The sequence below is a fragment of the Bubalus bubalis genome, chromosome 15, assembly GCF_019923935.1.
Source record: "Bubalus bubalis isolate 160015118507 breed Murrah chromosome 15, NDDB_SH_1, whole genome shotgun sequence".
NCBI lineage: Eukaryota > Metazoa > Chordata > Mammalia > Artiodactyla > Bovidae > Bubalus > Bubalus bubalis.
The window spans coordinates 47,564,979-47,574,700 of NC_059171.1; the positions used below are offsets into that span (position 1 = coordinate 47,564,979).

Below are 9,722 nucleotides of genomic sequence, written 5' to 3' on the forward strand. Positions count from 1 at the left end.
AGTGTGTTTATCTAAAATGTACACATATATTGATGATCTCCACATAATCCCCACTGTTTCTGCATCATTTATGGGAGCCACAAAAGGTATACCTACTCCATACCATTCATTCTTCATCCTGACCGTCCGAACTCACTAGTAACCATCTGAGCCAAAATGCCAAAATTCCACATAAAGCCCTTACTGAAAGACCCTATTTAAGGCCACACAAATTACACCAAAAGTTTGCTAGATCAGTAAATTCAACATAATTCAGTAAATTACAGCATAATCAGTAAATTTCAGCATAACGCTAAGCCCACAGTATACCTGTAATACATATTTTTAATTATAAAACCTCCAGATTTGTACAAAGAATTAAGTGGCTCCACTAAGTAAAAATTAGACATTTAGAAGTTTGATAGGTGATTTTTCTTAAGGAAACCAGGACCCACTGAAACTGGCATTTAATTAATTATAGTTAAACCCCTATTTTCAGGATTTTTCAATGATTGTATGACTAGAAAACAAAGAGCATATAACCAATGAATGCTTGGGCATTTAATAGCTGTTGGACTTGAACTTTCCTTAAAAATTCTCTAATTGTTAATACCATTATGAAATTTATTACTAGTGGTAGAAACGACCCCCATAAATTACTTGAGGCTTGGCTAATTGAAATATATGATAGGGGTATCATATCTGTAACATACTTGGTTCAAGAAAAGTAGCTGTGTTTCGTATCAAACTGGATTTGGCAGTGCACATAGGGTTTACAAATCTCTGGTGTCAGACTTGAGCTAAAGCACCATTTGTTTTGGGAAGATTTGAAGAACATGAGTGAGTAGCAAAGAGTGGGTCCAGATGTTCTGCTTAAACCCAGGTGTGGCTCAGTTGGCCTGTTTTGTGATGAGGGATTTTTCCAGAGCACAGGAAGCAGCACCTGTATGAGATTACACACAGATTTAAACTCTACCAAGTTGACTGCCTTCTGTCTGGTCTCTTCCTAATTGCAGTGACTTAGATCTCAGGTGGAACTGGCCAAAGGCACAGACTGTTTGCTACTGCTTGATTAAAAAACGGAAAAAGAACTCAGTGCAGTTTGATCTTAAATAAGGAAGATCAACTACCAATATAATGAAATCAAAGTTGAGAGCACAGAAAAGATTAAAGCTCACCAAATGAATAATTAACCCAGACCTTTTTATTGCTATTCTCTCCTTTCACTCAAAAAAAAAAAAAAAAAAAGAAGCATATCTCCTATACAAACTCAATACCAAATCAGAGTAATACTGAAAAAAATGGATCGCTAAGCATCCATGATACTGTGTTAGTATTCAACAGGTTTGGCTGTAAATTGGTTTGGTGTGTGTAGATGGCTTTTGGCTGCCTTATTAAAGGAAAATTCTTCTAGTAAAAATACACAGCACCCTTTTTTATATAGTAAACAGATGTCAGCCTTTCATTGTAAAGTATTTTTGATTCAGTAGATGTCAAATATTACTTTAACAGACAATTCCTGTCTACAAAGAATACTCAACATTTGTAAGATAAAAGAATGACTCAAAAGTTTTAAGGGTTTTTTAGATCAGCTAATGAGACACCATTAAAACAAATAGCTTTGAAAATCTAGTCTTAGCACTTTAAGGATGATCTCTATGCAATAAGATTTCTCTGGTGTATGATTTGGCATGATAAAAACTTTGCAGTTAAATGTGTTTATCCGACCAAAATCTGCCCTCCCATTAGTCTGTCATGCTCTCATAAACTGCTGATTCCTTTTAGTTACTACAGGCTGGAAGTGCCAAATGACAGAAGGCACAGTGCAGACGACCAAACCAAGACACAGCTATTTCTGAAACCAAAAGTATGTGCCAAGAACTGCAACGGAAATAGTCTTTTTTCATTATGGAACATCTAACTATTAGATTTTTTTTGATCAAGTACAAGTCTATGTACATCTTTCATAAAGACATCCTAACTCAAAGTTATTTGCTTCATACTAAAAGTGTTTCACTCAAGTGGTATGACACAAACCTGGGTAGTTTCAAGGACCCCAGAGCATCTTTGTAGCATGGCCCCTAGAAGGGAAACACTCCATAAGTTCTTGTGTCCCTCTAACAGCAAATTGCTCTGCCTATGTCTGCATCCCACTCAACTGATACAGCGAGTCATGTGGTGTTTTATCTTCCCAATCTCCAAAGTGATCAGCTCCCATGACTAGCAGAGACGTGTCTGCAGCTGGTAATTAGCATTCCTAATCTCTGGCCAGGCAAATTCTTTAATCACTCCACATCTTAAAAATTAAAAGTGAAATATTTTTAAACATTTGCTACATCATTACAATTGTTGAATATAATATTTTCTCAAGGCAGCTTATTTAGAGAGCATGATTACAATGGATTCAATGATGGTCTCCCCAAAAGATAGGTTCATGTGCTAACATCTGAAAGAGACTTTGCAGAATCTTGAGATGAGATTAGGGGTTCCCTCATAGCTCAGTTGGTAAAGAATCCACCTGCAATTCAGGAGACCCCGGTTTGATTCCTGGGTCGGGAAGATCTGCTGGAGAAGATATATCCTGGATTATCTTGGATTTAGTGGAAGTGGGCACTAAATCTGAAATGAAGCAGGACCCTATAGTCCTTCGCCCCTGCCATGTCCTCTGCCTGCTTTTTGTCTGTAAAAAAAAAAAAAACTGTAGGCAAAGAGTAAGTTTAATCAGAGAAATGGGAAAAGGAGAAACAAAGGAAAACAGTCAAAGGAGACCAAATCATAATGATGTAGTCATTAAGCACAGTCAAGGACCTTTAGTTCTTTCTCAAGGGCTATAGATCTTGTTCTAAGACACATCCTGTGAGCTGTCTTAGTAAACACCAGGTGGAAGAATTTAACTACATGATGACCAGACTGTACCCATTACATAAGATGCACAATGCTAAGAATTAGCCTCAAACAAATGGGAACAAATGGACCCTGGAACTGAAGATTAACTGTACCTAAAGCAACCAAGATGACGCTGGTCAGACCACCGATGACCAATTTGAATGAAGATGACTGTCAGATGCTGTTTCTGCATGAGCTGCCCCCACCACCAACACCTTCACTTCTGTTTATAAAAGCTCTTGTCGCCACTGATTGCCAGTGGGGGGTTAGGGGCAGTCAGCCTTTAGACAGATGTCTGCCTCCCCTATTCCCACCCTCCACCTGTTGCCAGCATCTGAAATAAAGCAATTTTCCTTTCCACCAACCTGGGCTGTTTACTGGCTTTTGAGCGGAGAGCAGCCAAATCCCACTACATAACTTTCGGTAACAAACCCAATGACAAATGCAGACAGAAGAAGAAAAGGCACAGACCCAGAAAGGAGAAGGTCCTGTGAAAACAAAGGCAAAAACTGGCATGATGTAGCCTCAAGCCAAAGAATGCCTGGAGCCACTGGAAGCTGGAAGAGGCCAGAAGAATTCTCTCTAGGGTCCTTCAATTTCTGTTTCCTGGCCTCCATAACGATGAGAGAGTAAATTTCTATTATCAGTCACCCAGCTTGTGGCAATTTGTTACAGCAGCCACAGGAAACCAAGACGATGATAATATAGTATGTTAGAGTTTTAAAATGTGAACTAAATTAAATGTTTGACTATTAAGTTTTCTCAACCAGGAAGATGTTTAGGCTTCTTTTAGAAAAGGTTCTAGATAACCCCAAGGTGAACAGATGCTTCTCTCACTGTGCCGGGAAGATCGACTCCCATGGAGGGAGCTAGGACTTGTGAAAACTCCAGAGTCACGGAACAACCTGGAGCCCGAAGTCCCAAAGCTTTACTAGGGAGATGCGGGAGAATGTGAGGTGGTGAGCAGGGCTGATCCATCTCCAGCCCTGGAAAACCACGCAAAACTGAGTCTGACTATGATGGGCTAGTAGCCTCATTTTTGGTTACACACACAGATGGCACACTCTCATAAAGTGTAAAACACCATTAAATTATAAGTCTTGCTCCTAATCACAAGGTAGCTGCAACTGGAGGGCACAGAGTCACTGACTAGAGGTAAGCTGCCCTGGAGAGTTCTTTGCTAGTCCCTTTGAACATTCAAGGAGCTCATGACACACAGGAGTGATGTTTAGTGACCATTCCCAACATGGCACTAAGAAAAGCAAGGAACAAAACGGAGGTGTTTCGCAGGAAATAAAATTAGCTATATTCTTGAACACATCCATGAAGCTGTGAGGATCAAGACATTCTGCCACTTTTCAACAATAATTTTTGCAGGTTGTCTTTTTGTTAAATCATTTATTTTTTGACTGTGCTGGGTCTTTGTTGCTGCACACGAGCTTCCTCTAGTGGCAAGCAGGAGCTACTCTAGTTGCTGTGTGCAAGCTTCTCTCTGCAGTGGCTTCTCTAGTTGCAGAGCATACCCTCTAGGCTCATGGGCTTCGGTAGTTGCAACTCAAGCGTTCAAGAGCTGTGGCACATGGGCTTAGTTGCCTGCAGCATGTGGAGTCTTCGCGGACCAGGGGTCAAACCTGTGTCCCTGCATTGGCAGGTGGATTCTTAACCACTGCACCACCAGGGTGGTCCAGGTTATCTTCTCTGAAGCTCCCTTATGATATATTATGGGCTTCCCTGGTAGTTCAGCTGGTAAAGAATCTGCCTGCAATGCAGGAGATTCCAGTTCGATTTCTGTGTTGGGAAGATCTGCTGTAGAAGGGATTGGCTACCCACTCCAGTATTCTGGCCTGGAGAATTCCATGGACTGTATAGTCCATGGGGTCACAGAGTCAGACACGTCTGAGCAACTTTCAGTTTCTTATGATCTATTAACACTTCTGCTCAATAGCAACACTGCAGGCTTTCGTGAAAATCAGACAATCATGGGATCAACTTGTGGGAAGCCCAGGTTCTTTTCTGCCCCTGTGCCAACCTTGGTATCTTTCCCACTGTGGGGTTGAATGAGAGCTCACTTCAGGCCACGTGGTCACAGTACCCAGTCTTGTTCAACCACTATCAGATCACAAGAAGGGGAACTCCTGCAACTGAAGGAGTTAAGGGAACCTGATATAAGACCCTCCATCGCAACCCTCATCTCCTCAAAACAAGCCATCCACCTCTGCTGGGATGATCTTGTGGCCCTGCAGAACCCCACCCTGGTCCCCACCCTTCATGAAAACTCACACTATCTCCTCCCCTCCTTCTAATTACCTTCCTACACAAGTGGAGCACACATTCCTCCTCATTAACGACCCAGCTAATTTCTCCAAGACCAGCTCAAGTTCTGCTCCAACTACTCAAACTTCAACCTTCCACCCTGTCCAAAAGCACTCACTTCACAACAGGAAGCATCTTACACCCCCACCTCCATCCTTCTCCCAGAGAGGAGAGTGAGATTGGACATAAGCAGAGACTGGAATAGAATTGGTTCCCATGCTTAAGGAATAGAGTTTCTAGAACAGGGATATAATAAGACTCTATGGCAGTACACATTACCTTTTTTCACCTATTGCCTTTTTCAGTCTTTCCCTTAGGTTTATCTTTTTCCTCATCTGCATATACTTATACTGTACCAAATAGTAGTTACACCCCCAGGTTCTGAATATTGATCTCTTGAGCCCTAACCTAGGGCAAGTTCCTCGCTTCCTTCACTTGAATCATTGAAAAAAATGATACTTCCAAGGGGAGTTTTATGAAGACTAAATGAGAAACCTCTCTGAGGCTTAGTAGTAACACAATGCCTGGCATAAGGTAAGACCTCAATAAATATTAGCTATTGGTATAGGATCTAAAGTGCTGAATTAGGGTAAAAGCTAAATAGGTCATTCAGCATGCCTTTAGGGTAGACCTTGGGTTTCAGATTCAAAAACAAAACAAAACCAAAAAAATCAGTGTTTGCGATTCACCCAGAGTCTGTCTCAGCTATTGTAGCTAGAATTTGAACAAAAGAGTTTGGAACCAAAGCCTTATGATAGTAAACAGCTTTTAGCCTGGAATGCACCCCCACCCCCTTCCTTGGGAATCTATAGTAACAGGACGCAGCTGATAAAAAGACTACAGGTTCTAACCATTTCTTTTGCTTTGTCCACCCTCCTCCCCCAAGCCTTTTTCCTCTCTCCCTCTCCAACTCCCTGTATCTATTGTCTTTCTTTTCATCTCTTTATCTCTGTTTCTTCCTCAGATAAGACTGACTATAGAGATGGCACGGGTGCGTGTTAAGTCAGTTCTGTGTGTCCGACTCTTTGCAACCCCATGGACTGTAGCCCACCAGGCTCCTCTGTCCATGGGGAATTCTCCAGGCAAGAATACTGGAGTGGATTGTCATGTCCTTCTCCAGGGGATCTTCCTGACCCAGGCATCGAACCCACATTTCTTATATCTCCTGCATTGAGAGGTGGGTTCTTTACCACTAGCACCACCTGGGAAGCACACTGGGCTATAAAATCCTTGGGAGCAGGACTCAAGTCTTAACAAGTCAGCTAAAGCCCCCGTAGACCCCAGCACTGTACTGAGTGCCGAGCAGCAGTACAGTAAATACTTGGTTCAGTTTCTTATTCTTAGTAAAGGATATTTGTTTTCTTTATACAATAACCCTTATAAAAGGAGAGCAAAGGAAATCAAGACATCTCTAAAATAGAGAAGCAGATGTATATGAAACCACAACCCAAGTTTTGTAGGAAGTTCCAATGCCAAACCTTCAGGACGTGAAAAAATATACTACTGCCTAGCTGTGAAATGTGTAAAAGTCTTTCATCTGATAAAGTAAATTAATAACAATGGTTTTGTCAAGTTGTTGGCAAACAATCCTCTCCATAATGCTGGTTACATATTTAAAATCCCCATGTGTGCTAAGCCACTTCAGTTGTGTCCAACTCTGCAAGCCCATGGACTGTAGCCCAGCAGGCTCCTCTGTGCATGGGATTCAACAGGCAAGAATACTGGAGTGGGTTGCCACGCCCTTCTCCAGGGGATCTTCCTGACCCAGGGATCAAACCTGCATCTCCTATATCTCCTGCCTTGGCAGGTGGGCTCTTTACCACTAGCACCACTTAATGAGGCATATTCTATGCCTTATTTCTCCACCTTTCAGAATCAACTGAAGTACAGAAAAAAAATTCCAATATAAATTCTTTTTCATAACAGACACAACAGCAGCTTTAGCTGATGCCACTTCCACAACTGACACAGTGAAATTCAGTCCCCATCCTTAACCAAGTAGTTAAACCTCAGGCTGAACACATCATCTGATGAGAAATTCCGTTTTCTCTGAAGTCCCCCAAATATAATCAGATTGTATGGATAGGGTGAAATAAGAGTTTCTTCTCTTAGCACTTTCATTTTCTTTTGGTCTTTTTTCTGATCATACCAATAATAAAATTCAAAAGTGTTCAAACATTTGAAAGTCAATGAGAGAGCTGAAGCAGGAGAGATGCCTTGCAGACAACCATGAGCAGGGTCTGTTACTGTGTGTTTATAAGCATTGTCAAGCTCCCATTGTTTCTAAGGGAAAATGGTGATGCAAAAATTATGCCCCTGCTCTAGGGGAATGAAAATCACATAAACTGTCTCCTGTAAATCATATTTTGCTCGTCTAAGTAGATCAGACGAGAGAGGAGGAGAGGGGCTCTCCATGGCAAGGAGCTTTGATCATTTTGATCAAACACAGACCACCGATCAGCCTTCCAAGTGCCACCATGCGTCATACACATTTTCAATATTGTGTCATAATAGCTACCAGTCAGTGTAGTTGAGATTAAAAAAAAAGGATTGTAATTAAACATATGATTGGATCCAGACATTTTAATCATGCCCTCTATCTATTTTGCAAAGCAAGACTGTTGTCTTTTCAGCAGTCCCCAGGAATCGCCCAAGGATGACAATTTGCATGCTAACTGAATTCATGTACCATGCGGATTGCACCAGGACATCTGTTGCTCATTGTTTGGGTCCCTCTGCTTTTCAGACTCAAATATGAAAATGCAGAAAGTAAAAGGCAAATTATGGAGCCCCGGGCAAGAATACAGACCAATTGTTTGATTTTTCCTTCCCTCCTGCCACCCTTCTAGAGGAGACTATTACAGAAACTAAAACCATCCCCCACTTCACCATCCTCCCGGCCTTACAATAAAATCAGTGCCCATGAAACGATGTTGTCTCCCAGCTGCGTCTTGTCTTAGTCTTACTCACACTGGCCAGAAAGGAAACCCAGTCCCAAATCCAAACACAAGATGCCAAGAACCGGAAAGTGCTGTCCTGACTTGGGAATGAGGACAGAAGACAAGGTTTGAAATGTCCTCTGTTGCTTAGAGAAATTGATCAGCTGGCTTGGCAAACAGTCTCCCCAACCCAGTGAAGATGGGAAGGGGAAGGACTGACAGGTGAATGGGATGAACTGTGTCAAGTAAACACTTAAGGGATCATTAAAGACATGGCTTCTTCAAAGGGCCTGTGTTAACAAAGCTTGCAGAGCACAATTTACTCAGGAATTCCTTCTCCTCCCCTCACTGTATTCAGGGCAAAGGCTGAGACAGAACTGAGATTCAGGAAGCATTTCTTATCACCTATCACTTTTCCCCAATCCTCAAAATAGTTGTCTTTTGGAAATCAAGAACCTACAGTTCAGGGCTTTCCTGGTGGCTTAGTGGTAAAGAATCTGCCTGCAAATGCAGGCGACATGGGTTCAATCCCTGGTCCGGGAGGATCCCACTGCGGGGGCAATTGAGCCAGAGCGCCTCAACCACAAGCACACATGCTACGACTTCTGAAGCCCGAATGCTCTAGAGCCTGTGTTCTGCAACAATGAAGCCTGAGCACCTGCAACTAGAGAGTAGTCTCTGCTCCCTGAAACTACAGAAAAGCCTGAGTAGCAATGAAGACCCAGTGCAGCCAAAATAAATTATTTAAAGAGAGAGAGAGACAGAAGAACCAACAGTTCAGAGAGATTAAAGAATTTGCTAAGGTCACCCAATTGGGAAGTCACAGACCAGGGTTGATTCAAATCCAGGTCTTTTCCCTCTGAGCTCCTGACATTTTTCCTCATGCACACACTTCTCCATTTCTGGGGCCGCATTCACCAACCCCTTGCTCCATTTTCCATGCGGCTCAAAATGTACAACTTGGACAAAACCTGTCCCTTTTTTCTTTGGGGGAGGTTCTTAGCTTTTGCCTCAACAGAAGGCAGGCGAAATACTTGTTTCATTGTTTAAATCAGTCCAAGTGGAGAACTTACCTTTCCCAGTCACTTCGGATTGCCTGGAGGCCAGAATGGAACATTTTGATCACAGAAGCAGCCGTGTGGGCCAGAATCACCGAGAAAACACAAGAAACTACTGCCCTCTGTCACTCTACTGCTCCACCACTCAGCTCCCCATTTAAATCCAAGTTCAAGTACTAGTTTGTGAGCGTGGACACGTACATTGATTTGCTCTGCAGCCATAAATGGAGAAGGCAATGGCACCCCACTCCAGTACTCTTGCCTGGAAAATCCCATGGATGGAGGAGCCTGGTAGGCTGTAGTCCATGGGGTCACTAAGAGTGGGACACGACTGAGCGACTTCACTTTCACTTTTCACTTTCATGCATTTGAGAAGGAAATGGCAACCTACTCCAGTGTTCTTGCCTGGAGAATCCCAGGGACGGGGGAGCCTGGTGGGCTGCCGTCTCGGGGCGCACAGAGTTAGACAGGACTGAAGCGACTTAGCAACAGCAGCAGCCGTAAAGCAACCCCATGAGACAAGTGGCAACACCTGAGCCTAGTAAGC

At 42.7% G+C, this 9,722-nt stretch overlaps 2 long non-coding RNA genes across 3 annotated transcripts in view; both read right to left on the bottom strand.

Annotated features, from left to right (window-relative positions):
• The window catches only part of LOC123329477, a 99,569-nt gene extending 90,062 nt beyond the window's left edge, over positions 1–9,507 (bottom strand). The window contains exon 1 of one of the 2 annotated variants that reach the window (XR_006544958.2): positions 9,191–9,507. This is a non-coding gene — a long non-coding RNA (uncharacterized LOC123329477). Of the gene's footprint in view, positions 1–8,148 lie in introns of both variants that reach the window. The other variant, XR_006544959.2, reaches the window with a different exon arrangement.
• Positions 313–2,129, bottom strand: LOC123329479. The gene is made up of 2 exons (XR_006544962.1): positions 2,017–2,129; positions 313–922 (listed from the first exon to the last, which is right to left on the bottom strand). It is a non-coding gene; the product is annotated as an uncharacterized LOC123329479 (long non-coding RNA).
• Positions 9,508–9,722: the final 215 nt, after the last annotated feature.